Source organism: Macaca thibetana, chromosome 14 (assembly GCF_024542745.1).
Source record: "Macaca thibetana thibetana isolate TM-01 chromosome 14, ASM2454274v1, whole genome shotgun sequence".
NCBI classification, from domain to species: Eukaryota; Metazoa; Chordata; class Mammalia; order Primates; family Cercopithecidae; genus Macaca; species Macaca thibetana.
Window position 1 is genome coordinate 114317442 of NC_065591.1, and position 11803 is coordinate 114329244.

General features: G+C 44.8%; 1 long non-coding RNA gene across 1 annotated transcript in view; it reads right to left on the reverse strand.

Annotated features, from left to right (window-relative positions):
- Positions 1 to 11122, reverse strand: part of LOC126934844 (uncharacterized) — a 471590-nt gene extending 460468 nt beyond the window's left edge. Inside the window, exon 1 of the long non-coding RNA XR_007719128.1 lies at positions 10994 to 11122. This is a non-coding gene — a long non-coding RNA (uncharacterized LOC126934844). The remainder of the gene's footprint in view (positions 1 to 10993) is intronic.
- Positions 11123 to 11803: the final 681 nt, after the last annotated feature.

Here is an 11803-nt window from a genome sequence, read left to right on the forward strand (position 1 = left end):
TCAGTACTCTGTATCTAGCTAACCTAGTGGGGACTTGGAGAACTTTTTTGTCTAGCACTCTGTGTCTAGCTCAAGAATTGCAAACGCACCAATCAGCACTCTGTCTAGCTCAAGGTTTGCAAATACACCAATCAGTACTCTGTATCTAGCTAACCTAGTGGGGACTTGGAGAATTTTTCTGTCTAGCCCTTTGTGTCTAGCTCAGGGATTGTAAAAGCACCAATCAGCACTCTGTCAAAACGGACCAATTAGTTCTCTGTAAAATGGACCAATCAGCAGGATGTGGGTGGGGTCAGATAAGGGAATAAAAGTAGGCTGCCCAAACTAGCTAGTAGCAACCTACTCCTGTATCCTTCCCCACGGTGGAAGCTTTGTTCTTTGGCTCCTCGCAATAAATTCTGCTGCTGCTCACCCTTTGGGTCCACGCTGTCTTTAAGAGCTGTAACACTCACCGCGAAGGTCTGCAGTTTCACTCCTGAAGCCAGCGAGAACACGAACCCACCAGGAAGAATGAACAATTCCAGACGGGCCGCCTTTAAGAACTGTAACACTCACTGCGAGGGTCTGCAGATTCACTCCTGTCAGCGTGACCATGAACCCACCAGAAGGAAGAAGCTCCAGACACATCTGAATGTCTGAAGGAACAAACTCTGGACACACCATCTTTAAGAACTGTAACACTCACCTCTAGGGTCCACAGCTTCATTCTTGAAGTCAGCGAGACCAAGAACCCACCAATTCCGGACACAATAGGTTAGAAGCAGCAAGCATGCATTTGCCAGACTTTAACCACAAGAAGAAAAGTCAAGACCTTCAAAGCCTTCCAGAGTGGGGACAGTAAAGGAAGGAATACACGGAGACAGAATGTAAGCAAAGGGGTTGTCTACTGGGCATGGTGATGGGCCAAAATGATACTATTGACTAATTTGTCATTTTAAAAAATTTTGCTTTGTCATTATGTAGGAAGCTTAACAATTACTAAATCCTTTGATAAGTTCACAGCACATCCAATTTGCCTCAATTATATCTTCACTCATTCTTTTCAAGAATTTCTGGGCCAGACTCAGTGGGGCTCACGCCTGTAATCTCAGCACTTTGGGATGCCAAGGCAAGTAGATCACCTGAGGTCAGGAGTTCAAGACCAGCCTGGCCAACATGGCAAAACCTCGTCTCCACTAAAAATACAAAAAGTAGTAGGGCATGGTGGCAGGCACTGGTAGTCCCAGCTACTCGGGAGGCTGAGGCAGGAGAATGGCTTGAACCTGGGAGGTGGAGGTTGCAATGAGCTGAAATCTTGTCACTACACTCCAGCCTGGGCAATGGAGCAAGACTGCATGTTTAAAATAAAATAAAAATAAAAAAGAATTTCTGTATTCCTTAGAGAAAGAAGTGAATAGGAAAGGAAGTACATTTTTTGAGACTTTACATCAGACACTTTATATACATTGTCCTATTTTCTCTTGAAAATGAGTATTATTATCACCTCTACTTAATCAATGCAGAAACTCACACACAAAAGTGTAATTTGCCCAAGGTAATATCGCTGAGAAGAAACAATTCGAATTCAGATCCATTTGGCTACAAAGCACGTGGTTTTAAACTACCCTACACTGATTTCCCATTGTCTTCTGTATGTGCACCTAGCTATTGATGGTGATGATGATGGTGAGGAGGAGAATATTGATTGCAATATGCTGATGAACTCAATTACAGAATCAGATTCTCATGGTTCTAGAACAGAAGCAAGACAATGTTAACAACCAACACAAGAGGGACCTGTAACACCAGACTATAGGGAAATAGAGTTGTGGGTTTTTTTGGTTTTTGGTTTTTTTTCTGAGACGGAGTCTCACTCTGTCGCCCAGGCTCAAGTGCAGTGGCGTGATCACGGCTCACCACAAGCTCCGCCTGCCGGGTTTACGCCATTCTTCTGCCTCAGCCTCCCGAGTAACTGGGACTACAGGTGCCCGCCACCACACCTGGCTAATTTTTTGCTTTTTAGTAGAGACGCGGTTTCACTGTGTTAGCCAGGATGGTCTCCATCTCCTGACCTCGTGATCCACCCGCCTCGGCCTCCCAAAGTGCTGGGATTACAGGCGTGAGCCGCCACGCCCGGCAGGAAATAGGGAGTTTCTAAAGCCAGCCTGCCTACGCCTGAATCCCAGGAGAGAAGCAGTCCTGGCAACACTGTTGCTGCTTCCAATACAGAGAGTTTGATACTGCATTTTAATCCTTAACTGATTTAAAAGTCAACAATCATCTTTGATTAATTTTTTTTTAATTTTTTAATTTTAATTTTTTTTTTTTAGAGACAAGGACTTTGCTGTATCACCTGGGCTGGAATACAGTGGCATGATCACAGCTTATTGCAACCTCAAAATCCTGGACTCGAGCAATCCTCCCGCCTCAGCCTCCTGAGTAGCTGGGACTACAGATGTGTCACCAAGCCTGGCTAATTTTTTAAGTTTTCTGTAGAATCGGGATCTTGCTATATTCCCCAAGCTAACCTCAAACTACTAGCTTCAAGTGATTCTCCCACCTCAGCCGCCCAAAGTGCTGGGATTACAGGCGCGAGAAACCACACCCAGCCATTTAATTAAATTTAAATGAGTCTGTTAATAAGACATTAAGAGGCTGGGCGAGTTGGCTCACGCCTGTAATCCCAGCATTTTAGGAGGCTGAGGGGGACAGATCACTTGAGGCCAGTGGTTCAAGACCAGCCTGGCCAACATGGAGAAACCCCATCTCTACTGAAAAATAATTAGCCTGGCATGGTTGTGGGCACCTGTAATCCCAGCTGCTCAGGAGGCTGAGGCAGGAGAATCGCTTAAACCTGGGAGGTGGAGGTTGCAGTGAGCCGAGATTGTGCCACTAACTCCAGCCTGGGTGACAGAGTGAGACTTTGTCTCAAAAAGACATTAAAAAGGAATTTTGCATGGATTTCAACAAAACTACATGTGGCTTCATCATGTGTTACTTTATTTTTATTTTATTTGATTTAGATTTATTTATTATCTAGATTAAATACAGAAACAATTTTCATGAAAAAAACATTTTTAAGTAAACAATCCAAGGCATCTACTTTGAATGGAAAGAAGGAATTTTCTAATTTAATCCCAATAACAAATCTAGCATTTTCAAAGAAAAGATAGTCAAATAAGGCCACTATGCCCCTGGTTGAACTGTGTGTTTTCAGGAGTGGGAGAGAGAGAGAGAGGGAAAGGATCAAATATAAGAAATTCAGAGAAGAGAGGGGAAATAGAATGAGAAACAGATGGTCTCAGATTTCCAAACCGGAACTTTTTTTTTCTTTTTGGGGGTTGGTTATTTACCATTTGTAATCTGAACCAAAAAGAGGAGACAGTTATAAGTGCCTTCTAGTGACAACTCACACAGCTGGTGGTGGCTGGAAGTCAGGCCAACAACTTCCTGGAAGCAGGGTAAGGCGAGCTCCGGGCCTTGTGCCCCACCCCACAATCGGTGCAGGCTACTGTTCCTGGTGCCTTCCAATTTAGGGCTTTGTTCAGGCTGACTGAGAGAATCTCGGGTTCCACGGAGCCAGCCTTGGTTTGGGCCCTGTGTGTTTTGTTGTTGTTGCTGTTTTGGTTTTTGGTTTTTGGTTTTGAGACAGAGTCTCCCTCTGTTGTCCAGGCTGGAGTACAGTGGCACGATCTCAGCTCACTGCAACCTCCACTTCCCAGGCTCAAGCGATTCTCTTGCCTCAGCTTCCCGAGTAGCTGGGATTACAGGCGCATGCCACCACACCCGGCTAATTTTTGTATTTTTAGTAGAGACAGGGTTTCACCATGTTGGCCAGGCTGGCCTCAAACTCCCAATCTCAAGTGATCCACTCACCTTGGCTTCCCAAAGTACTGGGATTATTACAGGTGTGAGCCACCGCGCCCAGCCCTGTGTGTAGTTTTTATACTCGGCCCTATCCATGGTGTGCTGAGTGCAGAGGCCCCCAGTCCAGAGTGTAGCAGGGTGATCCCTACTGGTTCAAAAGAGAAGCATTTATGTCTGTCAAGTCCCACTTTCATATTTCCAGTTTGCTGCCATGACACTTTTTTCAACATATCCAAAATAAATTTAGCAAACCCCTCTCTTCCTGTCCTAAATAAGCTTCTCTTCTTGAATAACCAGTTTTTGAGAATGGCATTACCATTTTCTTAGTCCTGTAGACTCAAATATTTCTCCTTCGTGGTCTCAATCCTCTAGAAAGGGTAGATTTACTTGGAAAAGATCTCTTTTACCTACTTTTTCATTTTTAACTGCACTGCCAACATCCTATTCAATTTCGCAACATCAAAAGTCAGTCCTTCTCTATCCCCAAAAACATGCTGTTTTCCTTGAGAAATGGATACTATTTTAAAGTGGAAAAAAAAAAAAAAACGCCACTGGGCACGGTGGCTCACGCCTGTAATCCCAGCACTTTGGAAGGCTGAGACGGGCGGATCACGAGGTCACGAGTTCGAGACCAGCCTGGCAAATATGGTGAAACCCCGTCTCTACTAAAAATACAAAAATTAGCTGGGCATGGTGGCGTGCACCTGTAATCCCAGCTACTGAGGAGGCTGAGGCAGAAGAATCGCTTGAACCCGGGAGGTGGAGGTTGCTGTCAGCCAAGATTGTGCCACTGGACTCCAGCCTGGGTGACAGAGCTAGACTCTGTCTCCAAAAAAAAAAAAAAAAAAAAAGCCTGGGTGAGGTGGCTCACATACATAATCCCTACACTTTAAGAGGTTGAGGGCACAGGATCCCTTGAGACTAGCCTGGGCAAAATAGAGAGATCTCATCTCTGTTAAATAAATAAGTAAACAGGGAAACATTCTATAGCCTTTCAGTGTTGATGTAGCTCATTTTGTATTATGATATTATTTAAATATATACAAAGACCAGGCACAGTGGCTCATGCCTATAATCCCAGCACTTTGGGAGGCCAAGGCGAGTGAATCACCTGAGATCAGGAGTTCGAGACCAGCCTGGCCAACATGGTGAAACCTCATCTCTACTAAAAATACAAGAATTAGTTGGGCACGGTGGCAAGTGCCTGTAATCCCCTCCACTTGGGAGGCTGAGGCAGGAGAATCACTTGAACCCGGGAGGCAGAGGTTGCAGTGAGCCGAGATGGTGCCACTGTACTCCAGCCTGGGCGACAGATCAAAACTCTGTCTCAAAAAAAAAAGGCCAGGTGCAGTGGCTCATACCTGTAATTCCAGCACTTTGGGAGGCTGAGGCAGGCGGATCACAAGGTCAGGAGTTCGAGACCAGCCTAGCCAACATGGTGAAACCCCGTCTCTACTAAAAATACAAAAAATTAGCCTGAGGTGGTGGCAGGCGCCTGTAATCCCAGCTACACGGTGGCTGAGGCAAGAGAATCGTTTGAACCTAGGAGGCAGAGGGTGCAGTGAGCCGAGATCATGCCACTGTACTCCAGCCTGGGCAACAGAAAGAGATTCCATCTCAAAAAAAAAAAAAGAAAAAAGAAAAATTTTTAAAAAAGAAAATATTAAGCATACACAAAAGTAAGGCAAATGGCACCATGAATCTCTTTGTACCCTTCACCAAGCTATAGCAACAATCACTTCCTGGACAATCATAATTCATCTATATCCTCAGCCACTTCTCTCCAGTCACTACCCCACTGGACTATCTTGAAGCAAATCCTAGATTCCATGTTAGCTCATATACAAATCTTTCAGCATGTATCTGTAAAAAATAAGAAGTCCTTTTAAAGCACAACCACATACCATTTTTATTTATTTTATTTTATTTTATTTTTGAGATGGAGTCTTGCACTGTCACCCAGGCTGGAGTGCAGTGGTGTGATCTTGGCTCACTGCAACCTCTGCTTCCCGGGTTCAAGTGATTCTCCTGCCTCAGCCGCCCAAGTAGCTGGGACTATAGGCATGTGCCACAACACCCAACAAATATATATATATGTGTGTGTATATATATATACACACACATATATATATACACACGTATATATATACACATACACATATAAAATATATATATATATATATATTTTTTTTTTTTTTGTATTTTTACTAGAGATGGGATTTGACATGTTGGCCAAGCTGGTCTCAAACTCCTGACCTGAAGTGATCCACCTGCCTTGGCCTCCCAAAGTGCTGGGATTACAGGCATGAACCATCGCACCCAGCCCCAAAAAAATGCTATTTAAAGTGGACTGATTTCTGGATAGTTTAGCTCACATTTGTTCTACTGGGCTCCAGGTCATACATTGAGTTTTCCAATTCTGTCCTTTTATCTGGGAGAAGGGAAGGCACTACCACAGTGGGGCCTGGACTGGACTGAGAATGAGAGCCAGACACCTTCATTTGACAACCATTTGTGAGGAAGCTGGCCCGATGGGAGGGGATGATAATCTTTATTCTACCACTGCCTTAGCGGGTTCTCTCCCTCCTCCTGCACTCTGCCATTTCCCTCCAGAGTATCCATCGGCCCACGCCATCCCCCACCAGCTGCTGCTCTTCTTATGACCACGAAACACTTCCCACTTCACATCCTTCCACAGATGTACAAGTACAAAAGCATCACCACAACAGGAAGCAGTTAAAGGAGCCGATCTCTCTCTAATGTCCATCCTTTTTGTCTTCTCTCCTCTCTCTCACCCTTCCCTTCCTCTGTCCGTCCTCCCCTCCTGCCTTGGGAATACAGCATGCCTTTTATTTATTATTAATATTGAGACCAAGTCTTATTCTGTCACGCAGGGTGGACTGCAGTGGCTTGATGTTGGCTCATTGCAACCGCCACCTCCCAGGCTCAAGCAATCCTCCAGCCTCAGCCTCCCAAGTAGTGTGTGCCACCACAACTGGCTAATTTTTTTTTTTTTTTAGATGGAGTTTTGTTCCTGTTGCCCAGGTTGGAGTGCAATGGCTTGATCTTGGCTTACCACAACCTCCGCCTCCCGGGTTCAAGTGATTCTCCTGCCTCAGCCTCCCAAGTAGCTGGGATTACAGGCATGCACCATCACACCTGGCTAATTTTGTATTTTTGGTAGAGACGGGGTTTCACCATGTTGGTCAGGCTGGTCTTGAACTCCTGACCTCAGGTGATCCACCAGCCTTGGCCTCCCAAAGTGCTAGGATTACAGGCATGAGCCACTGCATCCGGCCAGCATGCCTTTTAAACTCCTTCAGACTAACAGCAAAGGACAACTATTGGGAGTTTCTTGAAGTGGCTTCTGTCTCCTATGATGGGCCCAGGAGATTTGAAGTTGTCAAGAATTTCAAGATATTCACTTATTTTCATTCCTTACAGATCATTTCTGTGAAACTAGCTCCAGCTCTCATTGTGTAGTTGTTACCCCTGGGATGTTAGCAATAGGCAAAGAGCTGTCCTCCCCAGGTTTTAATGAGTAGAAATAAGAAAACTCAGGGATTTGGAGGTAGATGAGCCTGGACTGTATTTTCACCTGTACCTATTTTGTTTTCCGTTTTTCTTTTCCCCCTCCCATTCTAATTCCAGTATTACTGGTAGTTAGCAAGTTAGCTAGACCCAAGCCCATTGTAAGAATGACTTCTCCTTTTAGCAAGCAAGTCCCTGCTAGGGACAGTCCAACTTTACATATTGCATCTTATTGTCAGGTCACACGAGCTGAGGTTTGCCTCAGACAATATGGCGGCTTCATTTGTAAGTGGCCATACACCTTCCCCAGGGACCTAGCAAGGCCTGTTTTCACACCCGTTGCTTCTTAAGGAAGAACGCCAGCCAGACTGCAGCCATCTTGTCTTCATTTTTTTGTTTTGTTTTTTTGAGACGGAGTCTCGCTCTGCCACCCAGGCTGGAGTGCAGTGGCGCGATCTCAGCTCACTGCAAGCTCTGCCTCCCGGGTTCACGCCATTCTCCTGCCTCAGCCTCCTGAGTAGCTGGGACTACAGGCACCTGCCACCACACCCAGATAATTTTTTGTATTCTTAGTAGAGACAGGGTCTCACCATGTTAGCCAGGATGGTCTTGATCTCCTGACCTCGTGATGCACCCACCTTAGCCTCCCAAAGTGCTGGGATTACAGGCGTGAGCCACCGCGCCCCCCCCCCAGCCTTGTCTTCATTTTTATAGTGTGTGCTTAGCACCCCATGAGAGCTTGTAGGGGCTCCAGCAATGTACAGGCTAAGAAGATGAAATACACCTCAACAAACATCCCCAGTCGGAACCCTGACATCCTTTGCCTCAAGGTGTTCTCACCTGGCAGTGGAGACAGGAAATTACCTTGAAAATAGATGTTGTCACTTTAGCCATTGTCATTAAAAGCGATTCCCAATTTCTTCATCTATGAAATGGCAACAGTACTGCCACCCGCCCAGGACTATTGATGTTATAACTGTAAAGCCCCACACACGAGAGCTATTCGAAAGCCAATCCAGTTTCAGCTTCATCAGCCCTGCATAATGAATGAGGAAATAAAGGAATGTGTGCATGAGTGGATGATTAAATGAATACAGTGGTTTATTTTCAGTATAAATGGAGGGATGCGCTAGCTCAAAGTCTGTAGGATTTTGCAGTCTGCAATGTACTTGTTTTTGTTTCTTTTTTTTTTAATTTTTGAAGACTGGGTCAGCCGGGTGTGATGGCTCACACCTTTAATCCCAGCACTCCAGCACTTTGGGAGGCAGAGGCAGAAGGATCACTTGAGCTCAGGAGTTTGAGACTAGCCTGGGCAATATAGCGAGACCGTCTCTAAAAAATAAAATAAAATTTAAAAACCAGGTCTTCCTTTGTTGCCCAGGCTGGTCTCTGAACTCCTGGCTTCAAGCGATCCTCCCGCCTCGGCCTCCCAAAGTGCTGGGATTTACAGGCATGCGCCATTACACTCAGCATTTTTGTAGCATTTAAAAAAACTTTTTGTAGAGCAGGAATATGAGATTCAGAATTGCTTAAAGTGAACTAGGTCGGAAGTAGAAGAATCAGAACTTGAACTCAGGTCTTTTCCAGCTAAATCACTGCTATTTTCATCTGGTATGTGCACCTCCTGCTGAACGTTCAGACCTCAGCTTAAATATCACCTCCCTGCTGCCAGCCTTCCCTTGCAGCCCAGCTAAGGTGCCCTCTTCCCCTTCACTCTCTTTCTCATTCACCTGCTTTATTTTCTTCGTTTATCACTACTATGATTTGATGTCATTTCATTTTTTGAGTTGAAGTCTGCCAGGTATTCTATGTGTCGGTATCTGTGTTGGACTTGACCTCCATTATTTAATAAAATAATCACACAGCCTTAGGAAGATAATCTTCTATCTCTATTTTACCTATACAGAAACTGAAGTTTGTAGAGTTAATTTCCAAGTTTAAACAGCAGCTAACAGTGTTACTCTAAGTAGAAAGGCTCTGATATTTAATTGTAATGGCCACACACACTTTTAAATACTGGGCTAGCCTCCTAAAAGTGTTATTTGATTACCTTTCAAGGTACTGTTTTATTGTATTTTATTTTTTCAGATTTGATGTATAGTGTCTACATCTCTTTTTCTGTTTTGTTTTTGAGACAAGGTCTGGTTCAGACAAGGCTGGAGTGCAGTGGTGTGATCTCACTGCAACCTCTGTCTCCCAGGCTCAAGGGATCCTTCCACCTCTTGATCCTCTCACCTCAGCCTCTTGAGTAGCTGACACCATAGACACGTGCCACCATGCCTGTCTGAATTTTGTATATTTTGGGGGTAGAGTCAGAGTTTCGCCATGTTGTCCAGGCTGGTCTTGAACTCCTGGGCTCAAGCAATCCACCTGCCTTGGTCTCCCCAAGTGCTGGAATTACAGGAGTGAGCTATCTCCCAGCCCTACAACATCTCTTAAGAAAATTGGTGATATCAGCCAGGTGCGGTGGCTCACACCTGTAATCCCAGCACTTTGGGAGGCCAAGGTGGGCGGATCACAAGGTCAGGAGATCGAGACCTTCCCGGCCAACATGGTGAAACCCCGTTTCCACTAAAAAATACAAAAAACTTAGCTGGGCATGGTAGGCGCCTGTAGTCCCAGCTACTCTGGAGGCTGAGGCAGGAGAATGCCGTGAACCTGGGAGGCAGAGCTTGCAGTGTGCCGAGATCGCGCCACTGCACTTCAGCCTGGGCGATAGAGCGAGACTCTGTCTCAAGAAAAAAAAAAAAAATGGTGATATCCTGTTATCTATTGATTTCAGAATAATTGAGAATGATCTAAATCAGTGATTGATCGCTACAATAAAGGAATAATTCAAGTTTATTTTTCAGACTAATGGAGACAAGCAGCAGTATGGGCTTCATTAATATCTGGCTTGAAAATAATTGTTCTTATTCTTCTCAACAAATTTCACCGAAAACCATTTCACTGAAATCACGGGCTAACTGGTCAGGAAAAGGAGATAGCCCAGATGTGTGTTTGGGGATGATAGGACTATTGACCATCACGTATCAAGAAAATAGTAGAGTTGACTACAAATTACTGGAAACGGCAGACAACAGTGGAAAGAGTGTGGATTTCAGGTTCTGGTACTTACTAACTGTGGGTAAATCTCAACTGAGTCTTGCTTTTCTCATCTGTAAAATGAGAAAAATAAAACTTTAGTTACAGGGATGTTATAAGGATTAAATGAAATAATTCTTATAAACTACCTGATATGCACTTGGTGATAAGTTAACTTTATATTTTTTATCTTATTATTATTTTTTAAGATGGAGTCTCGCTCTGTCACCCAGGCTGGAGTGCACTGGCGCAATCTCAGCTCACTGCAACCTCCACTCCTGAGTTCAAGCCATTCTCCGGCCTCAGCCTCCCGAGTAGCTGGGACTACAGGCATGTACCATCATGCCCAGCTAATTTTTTTTTTTTTATTTTTTTTATTTTTTTTTATTTATTTTTTATTTTTTTATTTTTTTTTTTTTGAGACGGAGTCTCGCTCTGTCGCCCAGGCTGGAGTGCAGTGGCCGGATCTCAGCTCACTGCAAGCTCCGCCTCCCGGGTTCCCGCCATTCTCCTGCCTCAGCCTCCCGAGTACCTGGGACTACAGGCGCCCGCCACCTCGCCTGGCTAGTTTTTTGTATTTTTTAGTAGAGACAGGGTTTCACCATGTTAGCCAGGATGGTCTCGAACTCCTGACCTCATGATCCGCCCGTCTCGGCCTCCCAAAGTGCTGGGATTACAGGCTTGAGCCACCGCGCCCGGCCATTTTTTTTTTATTTTTATTAGAGGCGGGGTTTCTCCATGTTGGCCAGGTTGGTCTCGAACTCCTGACCTCAAGTGATCCGCCCGCCTTGGCCTTCCAAAGTGCTGGGATTACAGGCGTAAGCCACTGTGCCTAGCCGGTGACAAGTTAACTTTAGTCTCTTTCCACTGTCTCTTTTTCATAACAATTTACTAGTCCATATATGAGATGTGATTATGAAATAAAGAACAAGATCGATATTTCATGTGACTGTACTGAAATGAAAACATCTAAATCCATGCCATCCCCAGCATAGCAGCACATCTTGGGAAGCTACCCACTTAGCCTAATTCCACTCACTGTGTTTGCTCAAAACATTTTTGGAATGCTTCTCTCTGCCAGTCAGAGCCCGGTGCAGAAGACATTCACAGGAAATGAGATCAATGATTTACTATTCATCCACCATAGACTGTTACTCATCCTGAACAAGTGAATGAGTGATTATTTTCAAAACAGACGAACAGATAAGAGCAAGCCACAGCCCTCACACCACTTCACAGAGTGGCCATTCAGCACAGACCAGTATCCCTCAGCTTCCCAGAACTTTTTCCAGATATGCTCAGAGAAGCACTTGTTGGCAACTTCACTGGGAGCCACTTTCTA